Below are 11,169 nucleotides of genomic sequence, written 5' to 3'. Positions count from 1 at the left end.
AGTATCGTAAAGTAGCACAGAAGAAGAAGAGAAACTTGAGAGCAAAGGTGTGCGGAATAGGCTTCGATCAGTGCTTATCGCATCTTAGATCCTCCTTACTCTGTTCTCTTTCTGTGTTTCTAAAAGATGTGTGTTTCACAAGCAATTCCATTATTCATTTCTCTTTGTTTTTTAACTGCCAGTGGAGAGAGGTAGTCCTCTTGATGGTACAAAGCCACTGTTTTATCTACATGACTCATACATTGGTGCTCGTCTCTTGTGCTGTACTCTGAAGGAACCCCTACATCATCTGAAACACGGAAATGAGTGCGCCTGGATAACGAGGACTGAAATGAATCATCACATAATATAAATGTGGACAAATTAAGGAGATAAGAAAAGAAACCCTTCACCATAACGAATCAAAGACATATGGGATGCAATTACTTTAAGTAGGATGCCATGTTTCTTGTATAACAATGCCAATTTCAGAATACATTTCAAACGGAGAAATGATTCCTCGTGGTTCTGAAAAGGCATCCAAATGTGCGAATACTGGAATTCTTCCCGTCGTTTTGCATCCTTGAGACTCACTAGGTCACTCAATACTGATTGGTAGGACACCACAGTAATGGAAGATATCCATCTACAGTGTGTGCTTCTCTATTAAATGTCATTTTCAATTAAAAGTGTGCCACTGAAGATTACGACTCCCTCTTCTCATTTATGCCCTCATCCTTTTGCCTTTTCATCACCTTAAGGCTGAAGATGATTCTCGCCTATTAACGCTTAACGCGCAAACTATTAGGGGGCTTTTACATTAAAACCTCCTGCTTACCGAGGTGAAGGAGGAACGCTTCTTTATGCTCCATCATTTGTTCAACTGGGTAAAGTCCTCTGTCACCGATAATTAGACCTCAGAGAGCCGTATAAAGACCTGCAGAAGGGAATGATTGAACAGATTGCCAGCACCCCTGAAAGTGTTTGTGTGACACCAGAGGGATACGTGTGCGTGTATGTGTGTGTGTGTGTGTGCAGACAGACTGGCAGACGGGAAAAGCAGGAAGAGAGGAAGCCATTATCCAATATGAATCTCCATTTTTCTACCGCCAGCCTTCTGTCTGTATTCCACTCCAATGAATATCCCACTGATAAAACAATTAGACTGAGAGACAAAACACTGGTTTCAAAGGCATTACTCAAGCTTGGCAGTAACATATTTTCCACAGTTTCCCTGCATATTTCATATAGACAAAGTCTTTAATTATGTACTTACACAGTTCATGTGAGGCATTTATACAATGTTACACTAAACTGAACTGATAGTACAGTAAGCGCACACATCACAGTCGACAAAACGATGGCGAAATGTGAGAAATTGTACACAAACCTCTGTTGTCTCAGCATGATTGCTCTGGTCAATGGAAGCCTATCAGTCTTGCAGAGCCGGGCATTTAGGCCCATTTCCTCCTAATGACAGCAGTGAGAGGCTCTTCCAGGCAGAATGACACAGGATGTGATGCGAGACTCCTGTTGCATTAGTGGACAGGTCTTATTTGTCTCGGAAAAGGGCATCAGAAATGGCTGAGCCAGTGATATATCCAGGCTCATTTTCCCCGCTGGATGTCCCTTCACTTGTCAGCTGGAGACATGGCAAACATCAGATCGCCATTAGCACTAAAGCTACTTTTGTCCAAACAGGCCGACTGTACAGTGCAGAAGGACATGTTGTTGCAAACTGAATAATGAAAGCTTTTTATCCGAGTAAAAACTAAGTAGGTTGGTAAATTATTTTACATTTAAAATCAAGACAGCAATACTATTATCATATTTTTAAGAGCTCAGACTCTAATTATGAACTGCTTTATGATCCGGACAGAAACACTTTCCTGTAAAAAAGCAATTATCTCACTGCATAACTGCTATATATTAACATATAAAGAGGAAAATGAAAGGAGGATCTACGCCGGGGGGGAAACCAGTGTGGGGCCAATAGTTTGCGGTCTTCATCACAACAGCATTGAAGTGCATGCAAACAGGCTGCTGTGGGAGCACAATGGGAAACGATGAAAAAGTAATTTCATCTTCTGTCCCTTCCACCAGCAGTGCCACCGCAGCTCTGAGTGCCCCTTGGCACATTGATTCAAAGATGAAGGGGGAGCCTCAGCAGCAGCATGATCCTAAACGCGATGACACAGGACTCTGTGGCTGATTCTTTGGACAGGTGCATGCTGGGTGATTTATGTGCGCGTCCTCTTGCAGGTCCCCAGGAGCAAATATTGACTGTTTATTTCTCCAAGCTCAAGGCAACGGGGAGGCAGCAATTTCTTTATTTTTGGACCTTAGATAAATTGAACCCCGCAAGATGCAAACGCACCTGACAGGGAGCAATTTTTTTTTTTTTTCCCCCAACACACCCATCCCCCACCGCTGAAAATGGAGAGGCGACTTAATAGCGGACATTATTGATTTGTCATTCCTCTTCTCAGACATCTATACACAACAGGCACATCTTAATAACATGGGGGGCTTTCCGATTGCTTCTCCATTCTGGTCGTTACCAGGACAGGCTACCTGCTGTTTATCAGTGATGGACACCCACCAATATCCCTTCATGTTATAGCCTGTATAGATTCATGTATCGTCCACCTATAGGGTTGTGCATGAAATGACAACTTAAGGGACACAGAGGCAGGAATAATGGATTTCGAGAGCCCAAACCTCTTCAGTGTGGTATTTTCCTGCAGGCTATATTATTGACTAATAATATATGTACATTAAATTAAAGTTCTGTGTGACAGAAGGACATGGCGTGGTGAAGGTTGAGACATTTTTGCCATTAATGCCCTGATATGAATGGTGATTAACTGAAAATATAACATAGCATTGCCCTTTAAGAATATATATATAGATAGATAGATACAAGAATCTAGGATGCTGAACACACCATGTTCAATGTGGAGGGTCCCCCCCCCCCTTTAATTTGCCCTTTACTGGGAAATGGACTGCACAGGTTTTTCTCAGCAAACTCTGCTCCTCGGGGAAATTGTGTTTAGCGTTATCTGTGGGAGATACACGGGCTCAGTCAGCCAGAACAAACAATTATTGTACAGAGGGCAGAGCTGGGGTGTCCGGATGGAACCGGTCCACATGCTTACATTACTGAATCCAGAAGTAATAGAATGAGGATAGAACATTACTGAATAATGAGGATCAGGGAGAGCTGCTCCTTATATTCAGTATTATGTATTAATATTTCACCCCTTTTCATTCTCTTTCACACCTGCGTGCGCCATCTTTCTTTCATGCTTCAATATATATATCACATTTTAGTAGTATATAGTAGACATTCAGGGGCAGTAATACTGTAAGAGAAAGTAAATAACTGAACACAGCAGTGTATTTCTCCTCTGGCTCTGTGAACATACGAGTCTTACCTGCTGCACTGGGGTGAAAAAGTCAGACAAACTGTGGATGGCATTGAAAAAAGAAAAGCCAGACATGCTCTGTTCCATCATTGGTTTATTCTGATTTAGCAAATGGCTGCATTATGTTATTTTATTTTGCTACATAAATCTGTATACTTGAGCAGGAGGCTTTAAAATCCATCAAATTACACTTGTCAGTTTTCCTTTTCTCAATTTTTACTGGCAACAAGGCTTGATTTTTCTTCTTTTATGCTGCTTTTTTTTGTTGTTGTTAACACTCTGCATGTTAATCAACAGAGAAGCATTAGACTGAATTATGCTCTTGATCATTAATATTCTTTGGTCTAGTCCATGTAGACAAGGCAGTATTCTGAAACTCTGGTGTTTTTGTTGTTTCATAATTAACCAGGAGTGCTCATTAGAAAGCAGAGAGTCATCTGGGAACTGTCACAGGTCTTTTCTCAAGGCCAAACGGAGGTAAAACATGTGAGCCTTGATGTGTCAGTAGCAAAATACTGAAGAAGAATCTGATTATATCAAAGACTATTTTGTGTTCTCAAAACCCCCCTGAAAGGTTTTGGCTCGAATGATGTAATGATTTCACAGCTACATGAGGAAAGTAGTGACTAGTGAAGAAATGGAAACTACAAAGGATATATGTCACATGTTGGAGCCTGGGTGTATTTCTATTTCACTGAGTCATGCTATGAATTTTGGCAGTCTGTCTTACAAATGAAATGTAGGCTATTTATACTGCTAATTTGCACTGGCAGTTGAGCTATTTTTGATTTAAATCTGAATTATGTCAGTCAAATGAAAAGTTTACTCCATTCCTGCATCCTATGAAGAAATATTGTAGTTTACTATGTGTGTGTCAACAGTAAAGGTGCTTGCAGTTGCCGCTGCAGTTTCTGGTAACGGACATGTTCTTTATTTTGAATAAGCGGAAGCACCAACGAATGACCGACACCCAAACTTTGAGGCTGATATCCTATACTGTTTCTCATCATTGATTGGTCTGTTCTCTACTATATTTCAGGAGACTCAGATACAGTCAGTTCAGCTTCTATTATTTCCCCCCTGCTGTGTTTCTGTGGTTTAAAAAAGTTGAATTGCCATAATCTCTGATGGCATATTGACCTCAGAGATAGTAGATTTCTTGTCGAGCTTTCAGCCACATCTCATGGCCTTCATTAACATATGGAGTTTGCTCAGTATTAAAGGAAATGGCCACTTTAGAATGAAAATACAGACAGTACTTACTGACCCTCATGCCGACAAGAAGTCCAGTGAAGTTTTTTAATCCACAAAACTCGTTCGGGGGATAACAGCTAGCTGGAATAACAGCTACACTAGTGCTACACTAGTAGTGCACGGAACCCACGTTTTGAAAATGTAATAAAACTCTGCTAATGCATTTCAAAAACGTCAGAACGACTCGTCTGTCGTAATCCATGTGCCCTGGAGCAGCGGCATGCAAAACTGACTTGAAAAGACGTGAATTACTCCACTTTTATAGCATCATTTCTCACCGTGGTCAGTTAGCCTGCCCAGCAGGGGTGCTGTGTTTACATGGCAAATCACACGAGACTCGAGAACTAGCACCACCACTACCCATCAGCTAGTCTTGCGCAAGTTGCCATGTAAACGGACGAGCCGCTCTGACATTTTTGAAATTCATTAGCAGAGTTTTATTACATTTTCAAAATGTGGGTTCCATGCACTTCAAGTGTAGCTGTTATTCCGGCTAGCTGTTATCCTCCAATACCCCGAACGAGTTTCAGTGTGCTCATATGACGTCAGAAATGTCACGATGTACTGTCTGATCAAGCTGTTAAGTCATCAGAATCACACAAGGTGTCAAAGTGACTGTCCACAAACTCTTATTTCAGCGAAATAAATGAAAGCTAGATAAATGTCTGATATAAAGTAATCGTAGCATACATAACCTACATATACTTACAGCCTAGCATACACAAAGCCGTGCTGATAATCAGTCCAGCAGCACTCCCTCTCTCATGTGATATTACTTAAACAGACGAGTCATTAGGTGTTCATATACTGCAAGTGTATCTGAGGCTTAAATTAAAGTGTTAACACAAACGTTAAATGTGGCATTGTGTTTACTGATCAGCACTAAATGTCTTCAGTGCATTTTACTTGAGTGTTACATTTGCTTCTAGTACATCTTACAATCTTGTTTAATATCTTTTTAATTATATTTAAAGCCCTTAATGGTAACTCCCTAAAACATTGCTGCTTTAACTCCATCGTCAACACCAGCACTACTCAGAGCCCCTTTACCAAAAGACATTAAATGTTCCACAGTCTTGTTTATATCCTGCTTTTATTGAGATATTTTATTATTCTTTTTTACTGTGTGTATTTTTAAAGCACTTTGTAACTGTGGTTTTAAGGACTCTATAAATAAATCTGCCATCTTTTTCTTACTCACTCCTGATTTTAGATTTACCTTTAACTTCATTTTCATGCCAAAAAAAACAAAAAAACAGAATATTTGGAAGGCTTTCTGTCTATTTTCCAGGAAAGAGGGCCTATTTGAAGGAGGAGGATGCTGACTTAACAGATACACACAGCCAACCGTTGTGGAGAGATCACTCACAGAAATACACAACAGTGACAGATACCATCTGGCCTACAGAGAGCAGTGCACAGACACAACATCCTACAGAGTGTTTACCTGCTTTCTGTTCCCTTTTCCTCCTCTCATCCGATCCACTTATGTAGCTTCTGAGGTGGCTACATCAAGACCCTGCATGAATCCAAAAAATACATTTACTGTACAGCCAATGTTAGAAGGGCATTTTAAAAATACACACACATACGCACACGGGGAGCACTCTCCTCTTGGCTGTCTCAGGTGTACCTGAGATGCATATTCTAGCCTTTTTGTGGGTGAATCTTCAGTCCTTTTACAGAGTCTGCCTGAGCTGTCAGTTTGGTCCAGATGTAACAAACTGCATTTTATATTCGCTCATTAACGCCATTCAGTCGTAACACGGGCAATGTTTTTCTCTCAATGCCACACCTGTTGAAGGTTGAAAGCCGCTCTGCAGCCAGTACTGCTCTGATTTAGGACTGGGTGTACTAATAATCTAACTGTTGAAGGATGTTTGTAGTTTATGTTTACAGATTTTCCATCCTGCTGTAATGTTTTTTAACTGGTCCCAAGTGCAGAGAACACATCGCATGAGTTATCTGTGAATTCAAAAACAGAATGTTTCTTTTCTTTGATCAGGTCAATACAAAAAAGAGAAACTGTACAACTACTGCTAAAAATAAGAACCCAGATATCCAGTCCCAACATGTTTACAAAACACGAGCTACCCATGATTGTTGAAAGACATAATATGCAATATTTCCACAATAAAATGTCTAAAAACTATTAAACCTATGTTATATATTCTGTTGAGTTGTGCTTACATTATCCCAAATATTGACACAAATGAGATAAGCTAAATGAGATAAGTTAGCTAGCTAATATTGGCACACCCCATGGTCCCTCTCGTCCACTTCCTGTCTAGGAGACTACTTTGCTGGAGAGCAGGCCACAGCCCCAAAGAAGGACCTTTGGCTCAGCTGTAGCAACTCGATTTCCATCAGCACAAACCCAGCCCACTTGTCAGAGTAAAATGGTGGCATTGTCCTTCTTTTGCAAACAATGGACTTTGTCATCTGAAGGTGAAGGGGATGATGGTTGGTATGACACTTTGGTAAGACACCTGCCAAGCTGTAGAACACAAGACTAAGCTCCTGTATCCTGTTAAGGCTGTTCGACATTAAGCAAGAGGCGGGGTACACCCTGGACAGGTCACCAGACTATCACAGGGCCGACACATAGAGACAGACAACCATTCACGCTCACATTCACACCTATGGGCAGTTTAGAGTCGCCACTTAACCTCCATGTCTCTGGACTGTGGGAGGACCACAGTCTTGCTGTGAGGCATCAGTGCTAATCACTGCACCACCTTGCCACCCAACGTAATGTTAACTTGTCAATTTACCATTATCAACAACTGGTGAGTAAAAGACCAACAAACAGCAAAACTAGTTTGTTTTGTATGCCATAGCTGTTTTCCAGTGACTTTAGGTGTGAAAATAAGTTGTTTTTCACCGAGACATGTCTGTTTTCCAGGGATTGTGCCCCCAAAACCAAGTATTTTAGGCCAAAACATGATCTTTTCATAACCATAACCAACTGATTATTGTGCCCAAAACTGGTAGCCACTGTGTTGTTAAAACATTAAATTTCAGTGCATCAGCTGCATAATAACATGCAAATAACGTAACCAAGGTTTGCAGACGTATACAATGGCAAAATATTTTCCTGCACTTTGGTTGCACAAACCCCAGTGCCGAGATCACAGTGGGCTGGTGGCCAGCAGCACTGAGTGTAATTTGTGTAACAGCAGCAACAGAAAGTTTGCTGATACGGTGGGGAGTCAGAGCGGTTTGGTACCAGACTACCAGTGCTGCTGGGGCTGACCCTGGCTGAATTCCAGTTGCTACAAGGAGCTAACTGAAGGCCCCTTCATGTCCCTGGTCCCACAAATGGAATCTTATTCTGTTGGGAACACAGTTCAACATGCTTTAGTATAACTGTTTTGACCACGGATAACAGTGCTGGGCTACCTTGAATTTACCACATAACGTTAGCTACAGTATAGATGTATGGATAGTCGATTCATCTCATGCTAATGCTAAGTTCATTAGTTAACATTATGTTAGTTGCAGCTATTCCTTAGAAGAAAATGACACCAATAAATGCCAGATAGAGTTTCATTGGCATGGTGGTTACTGTAACAATGAAGACAATTCCAGTGATCCCACACTACTTCATGATGTCATCAAAGTCTGTCTTTTGTTATTGTTTCGATCAACAGACCCCTAGTGATACATATTACATATTGTGTATTTAAGAAGTAATAAAAAGCCTTAAATTTCCCATAAATGTGTTTCATAAACCCTGACTGTAAAGACACTGTATTGAATATCTAAGCATTTTATCAACCTTGACAAAGTTTGTTCTCTACACTGCATTGCATTTCCTAAATCCCACAAGCACATGTATAACTCATTACAAGGACACGTGCCAGCTCGGTCACTGTTCCACAAAACTATGAGGACAGTTTCCTTTCCATCAGAGTAAATAATAGAGCAAGGTTACTTTGCAAGACACAGTGTTGTCCTGTAGAATTAGGAGATAAAACACACACAATTACCGCAGCACGAGGAGTAAACCGGCAGAACAGGTGAAGTCCTGTATTCATGGTCAAACCCTCGTGTTTGTGTTCTTAAAAATAAAACTTCTTGAGCGAAGCAGGAGATTGTCCCCCGGTGGCTTCCTGTGAGCCAAGGAAAACTGAAGTAGATAAGCCTAATGACTCCCACACTTCAAAGCAGACTCATTTGAATATTAAATTATACCACATCATTAATTAAAAAAAGTGAGGAATTGCATGGGCAAGAGTTTTCGGCAGCAGATGTTGAAGATGACGGCGAATGCAGGACCACAGACAGAGAGGCACAGACACATAAAGAGAGGGAAAGATAGAGAGAGAGGGTAGGAAAAACATAAACAGGATAAACACTAATTAGCTACTCTAATTGAAGTGCACTCTTAAAGTAATTACTAGGCAGAGGAAGCAGTATTTACATTCATAAATAATTCTGACAGCATGGGGAGCCACTGCGGGAGGAGAGTCCCTCTTCTTTCCTTTGGGTCTGGGGAAGGTGGGCCTCTCGCTTTATGAATCTGTCAGTCATCAACAATATCAACAGTTAGAGTTTGCCGCTAATGGTTTTCAACAACAGCTGATTTATAAACATGAAATTGGTGACTGACTGCCCTGAAAAACAAAAATCTTTACCCTCTAGTAAACAAGCAGTTATTGTCATATGGATCAATGTTGCTCTTATTGTACATGTCTCAGGCCTAAAAACCACAGTCACCTCCACCAAAGCGAATCTCAGGCTGCTTCCCACTGTGTCTTATTATTTTTTTATAAGATAAAGCTCTGTGGCCACAGTTCAGTGGCCCGACAGGCAGGGGAAATGTTTCTTTTTACTTCTAATGGGGCCAGTAATTTACACTGTATAATCATTATCAACAGCCCCAAAGAGGGAAAAGTTTATTTTCCTGTTTTGCCAAAGTGCCTCTAATAGCATATATGTGGAGACAATGAAACATTGAGCAAGCACAGGCGGAATCGGAAATGTCACAAATGCAGAGTGAAAGAATAAAAACATTCCTGTCTGGTTCGTGTGACTGACGGCACCTCCCACCACTGAAGAGACAGACAGGAACACACACACCTAAACTTGCCTGGAAACATGATTTCACATATGCAATGTCCAGCTTGGATTGAAATTATTACTGTTGAATGAGGAGAGCCGGAAAAGCCGGAGATGACACATCAATCAAATGGCAGCATGGAGTCTTTGTCTCACACATCTTCCTGTCAGTTTGTCAGCCCACCAAGACCCTGCGGATCTCAAAGTGCTCTCGTCGTAGAGAAATATCATTTCATGTGTCACGCACAGTGACGAGATGGATATTTTGACTTTAGCATTGTTGTTTACAGAGGTGGGGGCGGCAGAGAGAGCCTGGATACATCTAGCCACTGGCTGCCACAAAGTATCAATGAAATATTGCTGTGATTTTGGTCGTGACCTTTTCAGGATTGCTTGTTGTTTGTTCGCAGAGAGAATTGAATTAGCAAGTTAGGATTTATTTACATCACTTAAGAGAAACTGCATCAACTGCTACTTCTGTACTGTAATATGAAACATGCAAACACTTGTGGTTACATGTCAAACAGATAAAGTAATGAACAAGACTAATGCCGAGACCACATGTAGATGGATATACTTGAAAATGTAGCTTTTTCTTTGCATTTTGGCCTTTCGTCTACATGCAGACTGCATTTCAGGTCACTGGAAACTGACCTTTTGCAAAGCATGTCTAATTCAGTCAACTTATTTGTCACATGAAATCATATAAATGCAATTTCAGTGAAATGTAATCCATCATTTTCTTCAGTTTGTGCTTATAAAACAGTTTAATAATAATAAATATAGGTCTATGGGGAGCTTGTAACGTGAGAGTGTGTTGGTATCTTATTTGTGAGGCATCGAAAATGAATGCAATCACAAACAATCACTAAAATAGTGCTGGCTTTAGCTTTGCCAGCAGGACTCTATACTAGTTTACACATAAATATAAAGATACTCCTACACTGAGCAACAGAGGTGTCAGAATGTGCTACGGAGCCTTTTGACAGTAACATTTTTTCAAGTTTCTAATTAGCCACCATCCTCTTCTTCTTCTTTGGTTGGCTTAGGGTTAGGGTTATATCACTGCCTGTTGGTTTGGCATGCTTTGACAATGCTTCACTTGTGTTTTTGCAGTTTCATGTGGACAAATATTTTTTATAAAAGTCAGTGTGTATTTTTTTTTTTTTTTTTTTTTTTGAGAACAAAGGCAGGAAAAACCCCACTTTTAAAACTACCCTGTCTATGTGGACTAGGCCTAAGAGCCAAGGTGGCAGCCCTGTGATGCTATACTAGTGCTTTGAGACAAATGCTAATATTGGCATTCTATCATGCTCTCAATAGCAATACTAACATGCCAGTGTTTAGCAGGTTTATTATTCATGATGTTCACCACCAGAGTTTTTCAGGCTTCCTCATATTTGGCCCAGTAGCATTCACACAGGAGTCTTTCTCTGACTTCTTG

Source organism: Epinephelus lanceolatus, chromosome 10 (assembly GCF_041903045.1).
Source record: "Epinephelus lanceolatus isolate andai-2023 chromosome 10, ASM4190304v1, whole genome shotgun sequence".
NCBI lineage: Eukaryota > Metazoa > Chordata > Actinopteri > Perciformes > Serranidae > Epinephelus > Epinephelus lanceolatus.
The sequence above is the reverse complement of the archived record's forward strand: the minus strand, read 5'-3'. Positions refer to the sequence as shown.